The 20,401-nt window shown below is 40.3% G+C and overlaps 1 protein-coding gene across 4 annotated transcripts in view; it reads left to right on the top strand.

The window, feature by feature from the left end:
- THRB (thyroid hormone receptor beta) overlaps nucleotides 1–20,401 on the top strand; it is a 161,293-nt gene that overhangs the window by 17,756 nt on the left and 123,136 nt on the right. For all 4 annotated transcript variants that reach the window (XM_055804950.1, XM_055804952.1, XM_055804951.1 and 1 more), the window contains exon 2: nucleotides 14,651–14,680. The gene's annotated coding sequence lies outside the window, so the exon portion shown is untranslated. The remainder of the gene's footprint in view (nucleotides 1–14,650; nucleotides 14,681–20,401) is intronic.

Here is a 20,401-nt window from a genome sequence, read left to right as displayed (position 1 = left end):
TTCTTCCTTGAGAGAGGCAGGTTTCCAGGCTGCATCACAGTCTGCAGAGCTGGTCAAGTGGTCAGCGTCTGTCGTGCACCCATAGGTAGCGGGGCAAGCTCTGTGGTGCTGCCTGTGCTTACGTGCTGTATGCTCATGGCTGAGATCGGGAAAGTCAGAGTTTCCTGCTCATGATCTTGGCTCTGAAAGTGTCAGGGTAGGACATTTTTGTACCCTTTCGGGAGGTGATATGTACCTGGAAGGGACATTCTGTCTGAGGCAGGCAGCATTGTTTATTGTGGGATACGCAGTGTAGCAAGGCAGGTGTGACATGAACTATCTGTTACTATCAGGATAATGCAAGATAGGTCTTTTAAGAGAAATCATAAACATGTTTGACATATATAAAAAGTAAAGTGTCTCCTGTAATACTCATTCTTCCAGTGTTGCATAATCAATTTGGTATGTTGTTTTTGAAGGCTTGATTGCCTTTATGCCTTGCATCTTCTTCTGGTACTCAGATGTCTGGCTGATGAGGCTTTTTGGTGCTACGTGCTGTATTTATAGTCCTTATGAACTTCTCTTGAAAAATCACTAGATTTTAATCACTCACTGCTTTGAGTACTGAATCCTAAATGTGCAGACTTGTTGGCAGTTAGAGGGCTTTATTTGTCTATGAAAATATGTTTAAAAACAGGTCAGTCTGTTGGAGCTGGCTATCTTCAAAGGGTTAGGATTAAGATATCAGCTTTACCCAATGGCAGCACTGAGGCGGATAACAGTAGATGGATGGACAGGAAGATTGGGAAGGAATTACCTGTTAAGTATCTTGGAGTTACAAACTGATGTTTTACCAGAGCAGATCTGTCATCATCTGTTTTTCTGTTTCTGCGGGCAGTTCCTCATCCCTGTAAGTCTGCTGCTGAATGCCATTTTGAAAATCTTTTCCAGGGTAATTGCTGCCGCTAAGGTAGCACAAATGCTTTATGACACCTGGCTTACAAAAATAGTGATTTCTCTAGCTACCCATTTCCTTGCTCTTTCACTTTTTTCCTGAAATTTAGAAAAAGAGGTGTTGGGGAATGACACCGGTAAAATGGATTGACTATCCCTGATTTTTGAAATCCCAGCTTTTCTTTGTGGAATTCCTTGGAGTTTTCTTTACCTTTTAAATTACTTTCTACACTCAGAGAGGTTGTTTGACGTAGAATATGAGCTATGCTAACTAAACAAATAACAGTTCCTATTGAAACATGTCTGAATTTATGTCTCTGTGGCAACATAAACACAGAACAGAAGAAAACAGGAGTTCTAGAAGGAATCTCAAGAATCTGATAAGTCCCCCCTCTTTTGCTACTAAAATACCTCAAAAATGGAGAGAAAGCTGATAAGGTACTGTGTTGGAGATAGGCAAGGTACTGTATAAAAGCAAAAGTTTAGCTTTTGGCACACATAATAGATAGGGGGAAATGCTACTGTAGATTATACTAGTTGCACTAAATGCTTGTCTATTAAAACCAGTTGAGTGTTTTTCCTGCTGTGCTGGCATGCAGAGCTGCTGTCTTCTGTGCTGTAGCATTAAACCAACAAAATTTCTGCTGCGTTGAATTTTTTTTTTTTTCTCCAAAAGTCTGTCAGTCACTTCACAGAACTTGCTAGGAATTATGAACATAAAAGTTGTGTGACAAGGAAGCAGGCTGCTGTCCCGCCAGTCTCTGCTTTTCGGCATCTTTTCATATGAGGGCAGGGTTTTGTGCTGGGCAGCAGAAGCAATTGTACATAAACCGAGGGCAAAGCTGAATTTAAGAGGCTTTGAAATGTCAATTCTTCAAGCCTTGTGTGGGCAAACTGCTACTTATGATAGTTTTTCTGAGTAAATTTTTGGGGATTTTGACCCTTAGTATTTCTATTCAGTGGTAGAAATATGATATGTTTGGTTTAAACTCCTAGAGGCACTGTTCTTGAAATGGGCTGATGTGGCAAACATAGCACCACGTCAAAAAACTAGACAAGTTTTTGTTACCACTAGTTTGATTTTTTTTCCCAAAATACAGGCCGAAGTTGTTTAATATGTGAGAAATCTAAAATACAATTTTTTTTACCCCATTTAAGAAAGAGGCTTATTTCTCTGTGTGTTTGGTTTCTTTTTGTATTTTTTTTAACTTGTCAGTTGAAAATATTTGCTGTGGTGTTTTGTTTTATTTTGTTTTATGAAAGAAACTAACCAAAATGGGCATTTCATTTTCTCCAAATTATGGTCCTACTCTGATAATGGTTAAGAAATTTATATTTTGCTGGTTTTTGATACTAGATACAGGGTCTTAAATTTTCAAAAGTGACTCATGCTTTGGCATAAGGCCATTTTAGAGTGCATAACCTAAAACATCTGAAAGATGGTGTTCAGTTCTTACTGGAAAAAAGGTTCCATTAGAGACATTTCAGTTTGTCAGCAAAATGTCCATCCAAAATCACCACTCATATGTGCAAATAGAGCTTATTGGATTTCCTTTCAGGCTGTGATTGAAAGGTTTTCATAATTTGAAAAAATCAGAAGATTAAAAGCAAACAAATTTTCACATCTCTCTGTAATTACATAATACAATGTGATGCAATGATATTATAATTTATGATATAAGATAGTTAGTTGCACTATTGCCTGTATTGCAAAGGGAAGGCAAGCAGTAATAACTGACGGCTAGACAGTGTGTTAGATTTTACTAATTTGTATACTACAACCAGGCAGATAGTGTAGTTGCATAGCTATAAGCTATTATGTTCAAGGCTTCCAAAACTCTAGACAATTCTAGCTGGATAATAGGATCCTTTGTAATTTTCTCTTTAAGGTCCTTATAACACTGTTATAGTGGCTATTTCGTAGAATGGTTTGGGTTAGAAGGGACCTTAAAGATCACCTAGTTCCAACCCCCCTGCTGTGGACAGGGACACCTTCCACCAGACCAGGTTGCTCAAAGCCCCATCCAGCCTGGCCTGGAACACTTCCAGGGATGGGGCATCCACACCTTCTCTGGGCAGCCTGTTCCAGTGCCTCACCACCCTTGCAGGAGAGAATTTCTTCGTAACATCTAATCTAAATCTACCCTCTTTCAGTTTAAAGCCATTACCCCTTGTGCTATCACTACATGCCCTTGCAAGGATTCCCTCTGCAGCTTTCTTGTAGGCCCCTGTAGGTATTGGAAGGCTGCTAGTAAGTGTCCCCAGAGCCTTCCCTTCTCCAGCCTGAGCAACCACAACTCTCTCGGCCTGTCTCCATAGCAGAGGTGCTCCAGCCCTCTCACCATCTTCATGGCCCTTCTCTAGACTCATTCCCAACATGTCCGTGTCCGTCTTTTGCTGGGGCCCCCAGAGTTGAATGGAAAAAATTCCAGGTGGGGATTTTGCGAGAGTGGAGTGAAGGTGGAGAATCACCTCCCTCAACCAGCTGGCCACACTTCTTTTGATGTGGCCCAGGGTACGGTTGGCTTTCTGGGCTGCAAGCGCACATTGCCAGGTGATGTTAAGCTCCTTGTCAACCAACACTCCCAAGTCTTTCTCCTCAATGCTGCCCTCAGTCCATTCTCTGCCCAGCCTGTATTTGTGCTTGGGATTGCCGTGACCCACATGCAGGACCTTGCCCTTGGCCCTGTTGAATGCCATGAGGTTTGCTCGGGCCCCTCTCCCAAGCCTGTCAAGGTCCCTCTGTATATCATTCCTTCTCTCCAGTGTGTCAACCACACCACGCAGCTTGGTGGTGTTGGCAGACTGCTGAGGGTGGAGTCAATCCCAGTGTCCATGTCACCAACAAAGGTGTTAAACAGCGCTACTTTCTCTATTTTTGCTTTTAGTTGGTGATGGAGCTGCTGCAGACCGGTGATTAGGCAACAGCAAACATCAGTTTATGAGTCTGTGATTCCTTGGGGCTGTAGTGGGGGAAGGAGCAGTCGCTGGGTGACCTAACATAAAAGGGGTGGCGTAATCTTACAGACCAAAATGTAAAACCTAGCAAGGATTCTCTAAACGGCAGCACCAATATCAAAAGTGCTATTTCATGACAATTTATGTATCAATAGGAAGAAGCAGTGTTGTGTTTATTCCTGCCAAGGAGACATTTTTTAGATTTTTGTCATCAGTAAATACCTGTGAGGATAATCTGAATCAGTACATTGTCACCAAAATACATTTACAAAGACAGTCCTTAAGCAGGAGTTTGTTGGTATTTTTGTTCCCAAACACTGTCCATTTCTCTTCACTGCTAAAACAACAGGGAAGATCATTTGAACATCATAAATAAAAAGGTCTGATTTCAAATAGATGAGACTAGCACAGTCAGCTTTTGTGTTTACAGCATCGCTTTCAGCATAGCATAAAACGAGAAATTGAAAAATGATGTAGGAGTTCACCATGAGTACATCCTATGGGACAGGTTTACACTTCAGTATAGTTTTGAGTGAAGAAACCAGGTACAAAAACACAAGGAAATCTAAAATGGTTCCATGAAACAGGCAGATGTTCATCAAAATAACCTGATAATTGTCAGCATTCAGTGGAAGACATGTTCATAGTTAATAATTTTGATTCTTCATCGGTGAGGAAACCACAGACTATTCTGTCCAAGTTGCTAACGGTGCCATCCAAAATGCTGTCCAAGATTTGATTAAAACAGAGTATGCCTTTTGCACAATGAAATGTTACGGCTGGATCTAATTAACAACGAACAATTGGAACCACAGGAAAACAAAATAAAATAATGATCCAGATAAGTAATAGAGCTTTTCCATTACATAGTCCATATGACTGATCCCAAATATGAAAGTCATAGATTGAAAGAAAAAAAACCCCAACCAATGTTGAAATACTATATGGAAGAAAAACTCTTCTGGTTTGTAAAATGAAAAATGCTTTCTGCTCCGTTGTTGTTTAGCTGCAATACTCAGTTGCTTTGTCATATTGTACTTCTGATACATTTGCAGAAGAGAATTCCTTCCTTATAAGCAGGAAGCAGAACAAGTATGAAAGCCTTTTCTGAACAAATTAAGGAGAAAGTAGGATATTTTGTGTCTAGTATTGCCTATGGACATGGAATCACTCATCAGGGTGATCAAGCTGGAAGACTATAAACCTCTGCCTCTCTCCCATATTCTCTCCAGGTTGCTCCTCTGCCCCTGTCCTCTACCAACAGGCTTTAAGCATCTCCTTTCACCACTAGCTGGATGCTGATGTGGAAGGATAGTGGAGGTGATGCTACCCATTCCTTCCTCCTGTCAAATCGGGACCACTCAGCCACCTGGTGCCATGGGTTTGCTGCGTGTGCCTCATGCCACTTTGTTTATCCCTGCACATTCCTGTTACACAGTCTTCCTGCACCCCTGTCTGGTTCAGGGATCCATGCCAGAAGTCAAAACATTATAATTAATCTATGAAAAAAAACCCCACAAAACTTCTACATGGGAGACATGCTACTTGTGATGTTGATGTCTGTTGCATTGGATCTGGATTTCTCTTGACTATCTAATTATAGTGCCTGTCTCCATCAAAGCAGTTCATGATAAACTAGTGGATTTTTTGTCATATATACCATTAGCAACTGTTTCAGTGTGTTGAAAGGTCACCTTCAAAATCCAGTAGATAACTCTGCATGCTACTGCCCACCAATAATTAATTATCTCCAAAATTTAAACTTATGATAATGAATCACTGATCTTAGTGAAGTGGTTTGGGAAAGTAATTCCCATTTTATTTACTATAGTTTCTTGAGTAACAGTCCAGTTCTCCCATTTTAGTTGAATAATAAGCCAGTAGGATCAAAATCATCTCAGGATAACTTTGTGCAAAATTTTTTGACTCTGTGATTCCCAGCTCAGTGTTTTATTGTGAGGAGATGTAAAATCCTTCCTGACTTGTAACAAGGGCAGGAACTGTGGTAGCCATCGATAACTAAAGAAAGAATGTGCACCGTATTGTAAGATAACTTCTCAGCTATGTTCTGTTCATGGTATACATTGAAGTAAAACCTAACATCCTCTTTAATTCACAGAGTGGGATACTTGAAGTCATCTTTGATTTTGTGTTTTCCTAGTCTTGGGACAAGCTGGCTGGCAGTTCACTTCAGAGCATCCTCAGATGCAGCTGTAACTGGTGGATCCCCTGGCGAGTGCCGTGCAGCCAGCCACAGGCCTCTGGTGCATAGGGAGCGCCTGTCCTCAGGAGGCTGCCGGTGAAATAAGACATCCAAAATACTGTCTGCATCTGCCATGGGTCAGGGCATCCCACTTCGGTGTGTCTAGGTGCCTTTCTTGACCAGACAGACCAGTGCAAAGGCAAAACCAAGGTCTTTGCTCTCAGTGGTGTATCACTCAACTGATGCATTGTTGTTCATATGGCAGTGGCCTGATCAGTAGCCAGAGTGGGCTCATCAGGCAGTTGTTCAGCTTGCGCTTCTTGTGCAACCATGTGGCTGCTCAGCATCAGCTGGTGGGGACTGTGGGCATCACCTTTTGGTCTCTGCTCCCGTTTCACTGCAGCAGCTGGCATACTTTGCCTGGTTGCTGGAGAACATCATCTACCTTTAGTGTGGTTTTTGCTTTGGGCTCAAAGTTTGCTCTGCTCATTTATCATCATTTGCTAACCGTAAAACACGTATATTCTACAATTCAGCCTACGTAGGAGAGCTTGGCAGAGACTTGACGGCATCCTAAATGACATGCATTTAAAGTCCCTTTTATGGTAACATTATAAAAGGGTCCTTAGTGTAAGTGGGGATAATGCTTAGAGGTTTTCTTAAAAAAATATTCTGCATATAGTATAGTCTTTTAATATATCCTCATGCATAAACCCTCTCAGTATAATTACAGCCTTGTAAATCCCCATTATTTGTTCTCTATTTGTAACAAAGGATTTGTCTGCTGAGTTACAACTGCAAATTCCTCATAAGCCCAGCAGCTGTGTATTATCTGTGATATACTGGGGGGGCGGGAACAGGCAAATACCACTGGCTTTCTAACAGAAACATAAATTAAGCTTTTTTTATGGAGCATCCAAAAGGGGGAAAATATGTTTCCTCATTCCTGCTAGTTGTGCGTTCAGAAGGTTTCACTGTGTTTTTGAATTTGAGTACTTGGATAGATGATTTTTTTTTTCCTGATCTCCTGTGGTAGAAATAAACATCAAAGACAATTGCAACAGCTTAGCTTTGATACATTGTTACATAGTTACTAAACAAATGTCTAAATCTGTCAGTTTCTCTCCTGTTGGGAGTTTAGCCCAACTCCACCTTTCAAAAAACCCTGAAGCTTCAGCGTGCTTGACCTTAGCTCCAGAAAACAAAGCAAATATAATTTCTTAAGGCTTTTATCCTGTTAGCTTATCCAGAGAATCTTCATTCCACGATATTTTGAATTTAGTCATAGTCACTAGCAAACAGTGTCACTGTCAGGAGCAGCATGTATCACCACCTCTCCGCAAATGATGAAGAGAAGTTGGGTTGTGCCTGCACGATTTAAACCTAACTGTGTTTCAGTGCAGATTTGTGTTTGCTCTATATACTGGGCATAGGGAGACATTGTCCAAAGCCCTTCTTAGAAATACTTCTGTTTCATTGTCTATTTCTTATACAGACAACCAAAACTGCCATTTGAAAAATACTTCCCCATGGAATTGCTGGCCAGATGATTATACAGTGTTGTACAATACTCCTTAAAATCTCTACTGTACCATAAGAAGAAGTTATTCTCTAAGCTTGCTTTCTCTGACTCTTACATGGCAGATTTTGATTTTATTTGTTCTTAGGGTGGTTTTCATAGCTTTCAAAATGTATGCAGAGCTTAAGGACATATTCCTTGCTCAGATCACGCAGCCTGTGCCACAGGTCTGAACTGCATTGGGATGATTCACTGGGACATGCTACACATGGGACTTAAATGAGGGCACGTGCCATACAGGTAGGAAAAAAAAAAAAAGAAAAGGAGGAAGAAATGTAATAAAAAAGATCTTAAAATCAAATATAAAGAAGTTAACGTACTACAGACAGTTCACCGTGATTTTTTTTCCACATTAGAAGCATGTATTAAACCTGTGCTTTCATAACTTTGTTGCGTTAGTTTCGGATGGAAATACTGTGAGAGCTGCATTCCAGCATGCAGGTGTGATGGCTGTCGTCCGCCATACCAAACAGAGCATGGCAGAAAAAGTATTGGGGGAGGGCAGGGGGGGAAGTATGCTTTCTGGATGTTTGTCACAAGTTGGAGGCAGCCAGGCTTTAAGGTCTGGGGTGTGTTGGGGTGGGACTGGTACCCTGGAAAAGGTAACATAACAAAGTCCGTTGTGTTTTATTCCAGGACTCAATAATGACATTCACTGGGTGAGGATATTGTGCAGCAATATTTACTATACATTTGTCCTTGAAGATACTAGGCTTTTTAATTCTGCCATCCCATAGAAAATGAACTAGCATCAATAAAGGCAACCATAATAGTTCTCATGTCAGTGGGGTGATTATAAGCAGAAAAATAAGTGTTTTCAGATACAAGGTTTGAAGGTCCAAGTCTTACTTGTGCTGTAGTTCTTGCTTACTCAGACATACAGGCATTGATTAAAACCTGGTGTAAAGTGGTCTGAATCTAAAGATGAAGTGTCTCACCTGGTTTGGGCTGTCTTAGCTTGTCTGCTTTCTGAGTTCCTCTTCAGTAAGCTGGAGGAGGAAAGGAGAAGACTCCAGGGTGCTGGCTGCACCACCAATCTCAGAGTGGTGACTTCCACCAATAACTGCCGTATATGGTTAGACACATTTGGGAGGAATATTCCTGAGTCTCAAAACTTTCCATTTCACCACCTTCATACGTTGCATTTAAAGCTTGAAGGTTCCCCTCACATTTGACTATTGTTAGTTTTCTGTGAAGTTTTGGGCAATACTCAGAAAAGCGATGAACATTGGTAGTTCAAAAATATGTATGAAAGCTTGTTTTCAGCATCCTAATGCCTTTTGTAATTGGGTTTTTGATCCTAGGCAAGGTTTCAAGCCTAAGGTGGATGGAGGGTTTCTCATTGACTGCAGTGTGCATCGTTGCACTTTGAGTGGCACTGGGCCAGGTCCTATGGAGATGCCATCCTTAAATACCTTTCAGAGGGGGAGAATAATCGAGTTTAGGACTTGTGATTGTTAGGCATAGAGAGAATAGCTGCTCTTTTCTGAGATCTGCTTAGTTCTCTCAAATTCTGTGAATCCCTGTGTTACAATAATACATTAGCTTTTCCTTTTAATGACACAATTTTTTACAAAGACTAGAGAAATATGTTTGAGGATTTGAAACAATTATTTTAGTACAGTTTTTGTTTTAAAAGTAAATTAATTGATGTTTGTCATTTTTTAAATTCAAGGAAAATTCTGACACTAACGTGTATAATGTAAATAAAATGTACTGTAATAGAACTTGAAGGTCTACTAGCGAAAGTGTATTCTGATCTTTTTAATTCTTCATTAAAACAGAGCATTATAATGGAAATGCTGGCAAAACAGGATTATGAGCCATTGCTGTCTGTGAACTCACCATTTACTGGGGAGGATAATAGCTTCTGGACAGTGCATTCATACCGTTTTCAGTAAAGCAGCTGTGAGTTTTTAGCTCCTTAGGATGGTCTCTGCAAACGTACAATGGTAGCAATGGTGATTTTTGTTTCCTCATTATTCCACCTCTGAACAGTTGGGTCAAGCTACCTGGCTGAAATGTAAGACTTCTTAGACCCAGGAGGAGGACTAGCTTCCAAAAAATCATTGAACTGTATTTCTATGACAGCCAGTCATCAAGAGCAGTAACAATGGTGGGGTGAAGAAAGAGGAATGTGCCTGAGCATTCAGCACTTCCCTGGGGAGAAGGACAGATGTGAGACAGTGGCTCTCGGACTGGTTGTGCTGGTGGAGCAGCAGAACATGGACCACATACTCCTTTTGCTATTGGCAGTTATATGTAGGCATGTATAGCTGTGGGTGGGGTTATGTGCAGGTTTTTGGCAACAATGGTTGATTTTTAATCTGTAGGTGTGCGTTATATGGAACTATTTATGTGTTTTCTGCCTTCCAGCTATGATCTTGTCTTTGCTGTCCAATCTAAACATGGGCTTTCTTCTAGCCTTTTATCCTGCAGAGAGTGTTTACCCACATGATAATTATGATTAGCATTGTGCTGGTAGTAAACGTTCTTAGGATGCATCTGTAGGTCTCAGAGTTTAGCCTGTGCATGCAGACCTATCTGCTGTCTTGCTGCACCTGCAGAGAGTTGAGTCTCCCTAAGGAAGCACCAGACGATCCAAGGCATGCTGTGTAAAGTTTCAGAAATGAAAATGCCTGTCACAGATTAGACTTTGTCATGCCGCAGTCATGGCTTTTCACTCTACAAAGTTCACGGCACAACTTTCTAACTACTGCAAGTGCTGGAACTGTGAAATCAAATGGCCTTGAGTCAAGACTGGTGGGGCAGGAAGAATTAAATTACATTTCTATGCCAGCAGAGTTCCCTGCATCTTGAGGAACAACTCTGCTGAGGGAGGTCAGTGGGTCAGTGAGATTTTTCTCTGTTGGGTTTTTTTTCCTAAGTTAGGGTTTGTTGGGTTTTTGGTTGTTTGGTTTCGGTTCTGTTTTTTGGGGGGGGGGGGTTTGTTTGGTTTTTTTTTCCCATTGACTGCATTTTAATTCTTACTGGGAGCTGCTAAACAGCAGAACTGAAAGCCAAACTTATTGGAATGATTTCAGGAATGGATTTATCTTCTGATCGGGATTCTTGATCCTCCACCCCTTTCTTTTTGCTTTCTTGACTCTGATGGAATGAGAACTCCGTGGCTTTTCCAGGCCTGGTTGGCTTTCTGTGATCTTTTGTGAAAAAGGAAATTCTTGTTACTTTGCTCAGTCAGTCTCCTTGTGGACCTCTGAATATCAGAGCATCCTGTGGGGACTACAAAAATAAACTGAAGCAAATCCTGGGGTGATGGTGAATCTGTCTAGAAGACTGAATAGATTTGCATCTTTTGGTAACTTTAAATTATTTTCCCCCTACCTGTTTTTTAAATGAAGATGTCTGTGATGTATTTCAGGAGCCTAAAAGTAATTTTTAATAGGATGAATGGGGTTTTGTTGGATAATAATACATGTACAAGAGGAAGATCTAATATGTCATCTCTAATATGATATCTGTTCAAAGACTTATGCAGAGTATGTAATTTATATTTAAATTTTGGAAAGTGCACCTGGATGCCTTTTTCTCCTACCGTGTACCGGATAAGTGCTGAATCATTTGGAAATAAATTGTTTTCACTAATTGGGTATATTCATTATAGGGATCAAACCCATGTTTTTGTTAATGGCAAGATACATTGCCGTATCTTCAGCTTTGCAATTTCTGCTAAACAGCATATAATAGAAAAGACAAAATAATAATGACTGAAATAAAAAGGAACGCTTTTATGTGTACAGCTCCATGCAGTCAAGAATTTTCTGAGTCTGGGAAAGGAGGAAATATTCATCTACATCTATTCTGCAGTCTAATCCATTTGGCAGTATTAGTTTTCTGTGGTTCGACTGGAGTCAGTGGTGAGTCTTCTTCAAGAAGACTCATGAACAGCATCAGCAAAGTACATTGTTACAACAATCTCTGTACTTTTTTTTTAGTGTTAGTTTTGGTATTTACAAAACTGCTTCATAAGGAGTTGTTCTGAAAAAGATGGAGCTTGCAAAAAGGTTTTATGATTTTATTTATTTTTTTTATCTGAATTGAAAGGATAATGGTAAATACCTCGTTGAAGTTACGGAGTCTTTTGGCACTGAGTGTGGGCAGTTGTCTGCTTAGTTTAACTTAATTGTATTGATGTGCTTTTGAGGCAGTCTGCTAGAATCCCTCCGGAGTGCATCCAAAGTTAACACATTTGGTGACTGGCAACAAGTACAGTTTTTACTGTAGAGAGGCATATGCTTAGAAAAAATGACACATCTGAATGTTGCAATAAAAATTTCTTCCCTATTTTGGTAGAGCTCTTTCCCTCCATCTGAACAAGGAGGTCATTAAGCATGAAGCAGTGCAAGCAGATAAGAGGAAATACATTTTTATGTGAAAGCAAAGAGCCCACGTGAAACTCTGCCGTGGTGTCAGAGGGAGGTAAGGCAGGCAACCTGGCAAGTCTTCTGCAGGGACCGTTGAATGGTCGGAGCCTCACTCACCCAGTGTGGTTTTGGGCATGCTGGGGTGAGGATTATTTCCACTTGGAGAGAAGCCAGATCATCGTAAAATAAAGGAAGCTTCCTGCTACCTGGTGGAGAGCAATAATGGGCCCTTCTTTCTCTAGGACATGATTCTCTTGGACAATTGTCTATTGAGACCATCAAGCTAGGCAGGCAGCAGGGCCTGTGAGAACATAAGATGGGAGGTGCTCATGGCCCTCATTATATCTTGTCCTCTTATCAACAGCTAGATCAGATAAGGGAAAGTTAGGCAAACTGTTTCTTTAAGCATGCTAGGATTTAATTTTTTTTCTGGGAGTCATAAACCGTGCCAAAGTCAGCTTTCATTCTTCTTTTAAAAGTACGTAGGATGAGTTAAATATGCTTCAAAGCAGCCTGTGCTGTGAGTGTTTCTAGCATAGAATACTGCGTTTCAAAAGCTGTGGATCTTGTCACAAGTCCAGGATGACTTTTAGTCTTCTTCAGACTTGCCTCTGTACCTGCTTTGTGGTTAAAACAGGCTATCCTGTAAGACATTCCTTTCCCTTCCCACAAAGAACCATTCTGGTCCCATAAACTTGGTGCTGTGGACCGCTGTAGTATTGGGGCAGGTGAGTAATAAAGAATCAGAGACATAATATGTCCTCAGTTGCACTCTGGCTAGCTTCAATGGATGTTTTGCATGAGAAAAGTAGGAAGGATTTGGCTCGTGCTGTAAGAAATCCCACTCAATCCTGTTGAAACAGTCATCCAGTGACACAACGCCTGCTGGTTCTGTGCCTTGATTCCTGCATGCAGAACCTTGAAGTTACCTTTTGTGGGTGATGCACACATAAAGCCAGATGGGTAAATGTGAAGTGATTTGGTGCTGATGTATGTTTTAATAGCTGATTATCACAAAAAGCTGTAGAAAATGAAATCTGTGAGGTTTTTGTATATTTTACTAAGTGATGAAATGACCTTATAGTTAGTTCTCTTCCTTTAAAGGTAAATGTGTGCAGATACTCTGCTGTGGGAAATCAGACATTGCAAATGTCAGCTCTGATGAGCTGATTCATAAAAATGAGATCTCATGCCTTTTTTCAAAATGGATGTTTAATTGAATGATTTTCTGCACTTCAGGAATGTCTCCTTTTAAGTTTGCCTGTTCCCTTTCTGAAGTAGGCTTATTTTATTGGTCTCATAAAATACTAACTTAAGGGAATTCTACTTCTGCTATTCACTTAAGCTTTGCTTCCCTCAGATGGACAGATTCACAGCCGTTCCTTGAAGACTGTAATTAACCCCTCTGTCCCCCAAAACAGTATTTGCATTGTAGAGAGGGAAATTAGTCTCTTCAGCTATTGCAACTGACCGCATGCTTTGAGGCCAAGCTTTGAGTTCATCCTTGGCAAAGATGAACAAGGTGTCTTCTTGGTTTCCTTCATCTGTATATTTCTAACCACACTGACTAATGGCTGATGAGGTGTACAGAAAGTGCTAGAGGCTGAGATGCTTTGCCTGTGACTCAGCATGATTTTCATTGCTTTCCAGCGAATACTAATAATTGTCAGATTTTATTAGGCTTGGCTTTTTGTTTTCTATTTCATGTTATTATGCTAATTTAGAAAATGAAATAAGATAATGTGCGTTTCTGTTCTTGCATATATTAGTGGCAAAAAGTACCCATTTACTTCAGAGTTACCAGAATCCAATTCCCAATTATAGTGCTGATGCCTGCAAATAGTTCTCCTTGGTTGTAAAGGACTGAACAAAAGTCACAAAGAAATGAAAGGTTAATTAATAATTTTGCAGGCCTCAAAATGTATTAATTGTTTTGAGTCATGCTGGAACTTTTCAGAATAGTCTTAAAGCTTTTGTGGTTTTCAGATCTTGTGATGTATATCGGTAAGCTATTGGCAAATGTGTCATTTAGAATGGCTTAGTTGAAGCAGATGTTTAATGAAATGACTTCATGCTTTCCTTCTTCTGCAACCACTGCTGACCCTACAGGTTTTGGGACAGAGCAGAAAACAGCAGATTTTATAAAAAACCTTCCAGGCTGGGAAACTCTTTGAATGAGCATACTGCAATGCAAGTCCACCTAATAATAGGAAATATCCAGTGTCCATTAAAAATAAGAGCAATACAAATACTGGTTATAAAGTTCTGCTTGCAGTGAAAATAAACCTACAAAGTGTGCCTAATCAGCCTGCAGTTTAGGTCATGAATTGACTAGATCAGTTGTTTGTATTGGTATTTCCAAAGCATTTGAAATGTTTGCTTAGAACAGCTAGTTATGATAGTAAATAAATAAAGGTCTCCATTCCAGGGTGTTGAGAATGATTAACTCTCCAAAATAATGGGAATTAGTTTCAGTTATGCAAAAAGAACACCATAGTTTTGGTGTTAACTGAAGTGAAAATAAAATAATAACTTCAGAAAGTACTTTTTTACCATGTGGACCTTTAATACAAATTTTTTTACTCTTTTCAGTGAAAGAACAGAACATGAAGCTCTAATAAGGTAAGATTTTTTTATTCCACTTTACCTACAATTAACTTGAATATCGTACTAATTTTTAACAAATAAATTCAGATTTTGGAGTATGTCCTAGGCACAGTGTTGGTCAGTATGTCCAAGCAAGAAAAGGAGACAATATTGCAGAATAAGTGTAACGACATTTGACTTTTTTTTTTTTTTTCTTTTATTGTTACTAAGCCACTCTTTGGTCATTTAATCAAAATAAGATACCTGCATAATTTGGAAACTTCTTTTTGCTTATAAGGAGTTCACAGATACCTATTTTTCAGTAGAGACTATAGTTTTCACTACTCCGTCAGTTAAAATCTGATTTATAAGGAGCACTTCTTTGCAGTTTGAAAATGAAATATTAGACTATATGCTGATAAAATAAGTAGCTTTGCGGATTTTTTTATTTTTTTTTTTTTTTTGAGATGTGGTGGTGGGAGTTTGACTTACATAGTTAAATAAATGTATCCGTAGAGGAGGGGTGAACTCTTCTAGAGAGTGAATATTTTCTCCTATATAACATGATTCAGGCTGGAGATGGATTCCCTATGCATCTGCTAGATGAGCAAAAGACAGAAGAATGTCTTTTAATACATTACCAACATCAAGGGGTGTTCAAAAAGGGGGTTTTATCTTTCATTGCTAGTGAGGATGCTGACATTCATGTATTGTGTTTCTGTTCATATAGAAAATGAAACAGCTGTGTCAAATAACATGTCCAGGTGTGTGATAGCAAGTTGTTTTGACAGGCAGCTGCTGTATGATCCTGTTCAGAGCATTACAGAAATTTATCATTACTTTTCAGTCACAGGAAATCGTTTCAATTTTAATAACCATTCACAGGATACCGAGGAAGGGAGGTGGTGTGGGTTACTGTTTTCCTTTCCTGCTATTATTTACCTGGTTTGGTCTTCATTGGTGGTTAAACTGAAAGCTTGCAGAGTGGGATTTTGTGCACTTATTTCAAGTCTGACACCTTCCAAATGGAAATGTATTAAAAGGAATGTTTTTTAAACCTACAGGCTTCCCAAACCGTTAAAAGTTGATACAGCTACATAAACTATATTCCTGATTTGCAGATAGGCATCCTTGGAATAGGGAAGAGGGAGGCTTAAAAGTTACACAAAATATAAGCTGTTTGAAACGACAAGTGAGTGCTAATGTGAAATATTAATTGAAAAAGCACAAGTGGTGTGAAAAAGCAATGAGAAGTCATACCACATTTTTGTGGTGATACATCCACATTTGTGGAAAATTTTGAAGTGATCTTGTAAATAGCAGACAATCTAGAATTGCAGTTCTTGCTTTGTGTTAGTACATGGAGAGAATGTGCGTGTATTTGCAGTTACAAAGGTGTGTGCATACATAATATATCTCTGAGACAGCAAGATGCTGCTGTTCTGCACCAAATCGGTGTGAAGGACTGAAAGCCCGTCTGGAATAGGGGTGAGGAAGCTAAGGAACTTTATAATGTGTTGAGAAACACATGGGTAGTACAGGGATTTTGTAAATGCCAGAAGGGGTTCTAGTTCTGAGCAGTTTGTACATTGATCTCATCAGTATCCATGATTCAGGGAGGACACAAGTCCTCTTTCTGTCTCATTACCACGATTCAGCTATTCAAGAACTGGGCAAATGCTGAAAAAACGAATTAAGCTCGCTGGGTTTGTAGTTGATCACCTAACACAAGAGAGCCTTATGTGGAGCCTCTGAATGCTGCATTAATACAAATGTCTAAGTTATATAGCATGACAGCAGTAGTGGAAACTTACTCATTTTGTTTCCCAGAGTCACAACTGGAAGTATTTTAGGGTACATATTGCTCACTCCTGGATTTCTGCCTTGGCAGTGCCTGCAGTAGTGGTCATTCTGTTAGCAAGAATTTTATGTGATTTTTGACATACGAGTAGTAGAAAACCACCTGCTGTCAGCTGCCTATTTCTTTAACTGTAGTGTTCGGTAACTACCGATCCAGTTTGAGCCAGAATTCATCAGTTAAGGTAAAAATTAGACTCTGCAGATTGCAGTGCTATTTATCCCAAATTTCCAGGTCTTACAAGTACTTGGGTGACTGCTATGGAAGCTGGAAAAGCTTGTTAAAGAGGATGCTCGGGGCCTTCCCTTCGCACTTGAATTGACTTTTCTCTTTTAGTCTCCATAGTCAAAAGCTATTTATAATACCACCGCAGCTGCTGTGCGTTGGATTCAGGAATCCCTGTTTTGATTTGCCAAGCAGGCAAAGCTATTTATCTCAGGTAAGAGAATTCTGAGGTGTGATGTGGTTAATATCTAAAAATATCTGTGTAGGGAGATAGGATAGGGCTCCAACAGACAAAAACACGGCAAGATAAGCAAGAGGAGTTCAGCTTGGAAATGCGATACTGTGGGTGTAATTAACCATTGGAAATGCTTCGAAAGGAATGTGGTAGATCACTTGGAGTAATTAAATCAAGATTAGATCTCCTACTGAAATACCTTCTAGTAGAGTTACAAGTTCTTGTACTTTGTAAAGAAATTGCTGCGTGAGGTATTATGGCCTGTGCCAGGCAGGAAGTCAGACCAGATTATCCTAAGAGTTCCTTCAGGCCTTTTAAATCCACATCTCCACCAACAAAGGCTCTTATGTGGTGCAGGCAGCCACAGGATTTCCAAAATCGGAGCTGCAGCGGGTCACTCTTGTTTCAGTGGTGAAAGGTTGAAAAGTCTTTGAGCAGATGCTTGAAGGAGCGCAGTGGTGGGCACGGCGCTGCTGCGTGGGCGGCTTGCGTGTGCTGCCGCCGTACAGACCGTAGTGAGCCCATTTCTGCTCGCCTCGGCGGCCTGTAGGCACAGCTTGCTGCATCGTCTTCTAATATTCCACCTGATTTACTCGGTAGCTTGCATTTTGTATTGAGTTCACTGAAAAGTAATGATTTGTCTGTGGTGTTCATTGAGTCTTTCCTGTGATACCACTAAAGTCCTGAATGAGTTTGGAATTTTCTGCAGTTACTCAGTGAGCGTAATGCTATCACCTTTAACACAGGATTTTCTATAGCTAGTCTTTATACCCATTTGAGTAGAAAGGGTAGGATACATTTTTAGCAGATTGTGTAGAATTCCTGTACAAAATAATCTGCTTTCCCCAAAATTGAAAAAGTATTAAATTGTATATTTGCTCTGGGACCGACGTGGGATACTCAAGAAGAGGGGAGGTCACTCGTCTTTCTGTTCTCATCAACATACCTGTTTACTGGGTAAAAGGCAGCAGATCCTTTTCATAGAAAATACCAAAAAAATGGTTGATCAAAAAGGTAATTTTATACTAGAAGAAACACAGAACACTGTGTTGAACAAGAATAGCCCTGACTCCTTTTTGTTATTTTGATAAGCTCATTAATTTCAACATCCAAAATTAATTGGGAGTTAACTGTGCAAAATCTTACAAATGGAAAAATCTGTCAACCTGAGCTCAGAATTCTGTCATCCTGCTGCACTTACATAGCATAGCTTCTCTTACAGGGATGTACAGTGAAACTCCACAGTAGTGTGACAGGAGGAATGCCAAAGAGTTGTGCTGGCTGTATGTGTGCATAAAACATTATTCAGGAGAGCCTTCACATAATTCTGGCTCTCTTGAAAGACCTGTGAAAAAGCTCTTCTGTAATACTTTAAGAAACTAGAGCTGTCCAGGGTAATTTGAGGCTGAGGCCAGGCATATTGGAGGATTTTGTGTTCCAGAATACCTGATACCCAACCTGCCAGCAGGTGGTGGGCACTTGGTACCTGGCTTGTTTCTGTCCTCTGAGCATCCCTACTGCTCTTCCTCCCTCCCTGGGCTAACCTGTACGTATCGTTTACACTTGGCAGTCTAAACCTGAATTGGGAGAATTATGAGACTAAACCAATAGGAAGACTAAAGTAGAGAAGAGGAATACCCTTGTGTTTGATAACCCAAAGGAAGGTGGCTGAGGTGAGTCTGTGTCCCTGCACATGAAGGCTACATCTGCTTTCATGGACATCCAAGAAAAAGGGAAAGGTGAGGGATGGCAAGAGATTGGAAAAAGATAAAAAAAAGGTTAATTACCCTTGCCTAGTAGGTAAGGGATTAGCGGCTATGGTGAAATATAAAGGAGAGAAGGCTTTGGTTAGTCAGGAGTCAAACGTGTTTGGCTGGTTGCTATGCAATAACACTTGCGATTTTTTAGTGTGAAGTTTCTTATCCACCGTCTCTCCTGAAAATACATTACATACCTATGGTTTTGACAAATTCCTGATAGCCATAATACTGACTGTGGAGAGTATTTAAAAACAAACTTCAGGATGCCTTTTTTTCACGTTTTTGCTGCTACTGAGTCACTGTTAATGGATACTTCAGTTCTGAAAAGGAGTGGAGGAGGCTGTGCTATGGAAGAAAAAGCAATTGCTGTCTCCATTTGAGCCATCAAATTGCTGCTGTTTTCCTTCATGTGAAAGCTTGTGGCTAGTCTTTTAATGTAAAGGAAAACAGTCTTTCATACCACAGAAGGAACGCCTCTGCTGGACAGTTGTACACAACCTTGCAAAATTGATTTTGGTTGTTGCTGAGAGCTTCCTTGGCATTTCTTTCTGTTCAGGCAATGCTGTAAAAGTACTCAACATGACAAAAAGAAGGAGTTGTGTTAAGGTCTGGGGAGTTCTTTTGGCTCATTTCCAATGCACTGCTACTCCCGAATTTGTTATTTATATTGTAGAACTGTACTTGCTGTAAAAGCTTAGTTTTACTGCATTTAAAAGCTATTGAATTCAGTTTCCTGCATTTTTGTTTACTTAATAGCCCCCATACAAGAATCCATGATTTGCTTGGGTAACTTGTTGTTCTCTTCCAAGAAATAAATGTACCTTTTGCAAAATTTTTTAAATTCACATGCTGTTGGAGCACAGTTTGCTGTAAAGTACCATGGTGCTTATGCTGTGCTCGCAACGTCTGCTCAGATAAGAGTTAAGCATGCTGCACTCACTGTTACATAACTTTGCAAAAAGTGTCAATTCAGGGAAATTCTGCTGCCGTGAGAGAACAGGAGCTTCAGGAATGTTCTCTCCCACTTAATGGAAATGTGGCTTTTGGTGACTAGTTCATTTAGAAAATAGCAGATTGTGTGTATGCACTCATTGACCGAGTCCAACTTGAACATCATGATGGGTGTTCAGGGCAGCAGATCCTGCGGTTTGCTGCAGCCCTGGGAGGGTGGCTGTGGCTCCAGTAGTAGCAGGCTGGTATAGCGTATGTCTGGCTGCTACCAGAAGGGATTTGCAGCTGGGAAGTGTTTTGTTTTGAGTAACCTTTAGAAGATTGCTTCTGAAAAATTGCCAGGTTGGCCAGACAGATCAAGTCCCATCAGCGGGAGGGACAGCTGTTCATTTGGATACATCTGCATCATTTGGCTGCGTGGGTCCTAAGACCCACCTGCAGAGAAGGGAGGCAGGTAGGACAACATGCATTGTGTCAGAAATTCTGTTTGTCTTTTGGCATTACAGAAATGGCCTTGCCATATGGATGTGGTGGACGGGTAGGTCACTCATCTAATTTTTCTGTCTTTGCCATTTTGCCCAGAGCCCCTCTGTTTCAGCCCTGAGAGATCCTGTTTAGTATAGAATATTTCAGATTACTGTACCCTGCTATTAGCACTAGCCAAAGCCTCCCTCCCCCAATATATATTACTGTGAAAATATGGGTAAGAAGGTAAATAAAAAGTTGGG

The sequence above is a fragment of the Falco peregrinus genome, chromosome 5 (assembly GCF_023634155.1).
Source record: "Falco peregrinus isolate bFalPer1 chromosome 5, bFalPer1.pri, whole genome shotgun sequence".
Taxonomy (NCBI): domain Eukaryota; kingdom Metazoa; phylum Chordata; class Aves; order Falconiformes; family Falconidae; genus Falco; species Falco peregrinus.
Note: the sequence above shows the minus strand (reverse complement) of the source record. Positions and strands in the feature narration are given on the sequence as shown.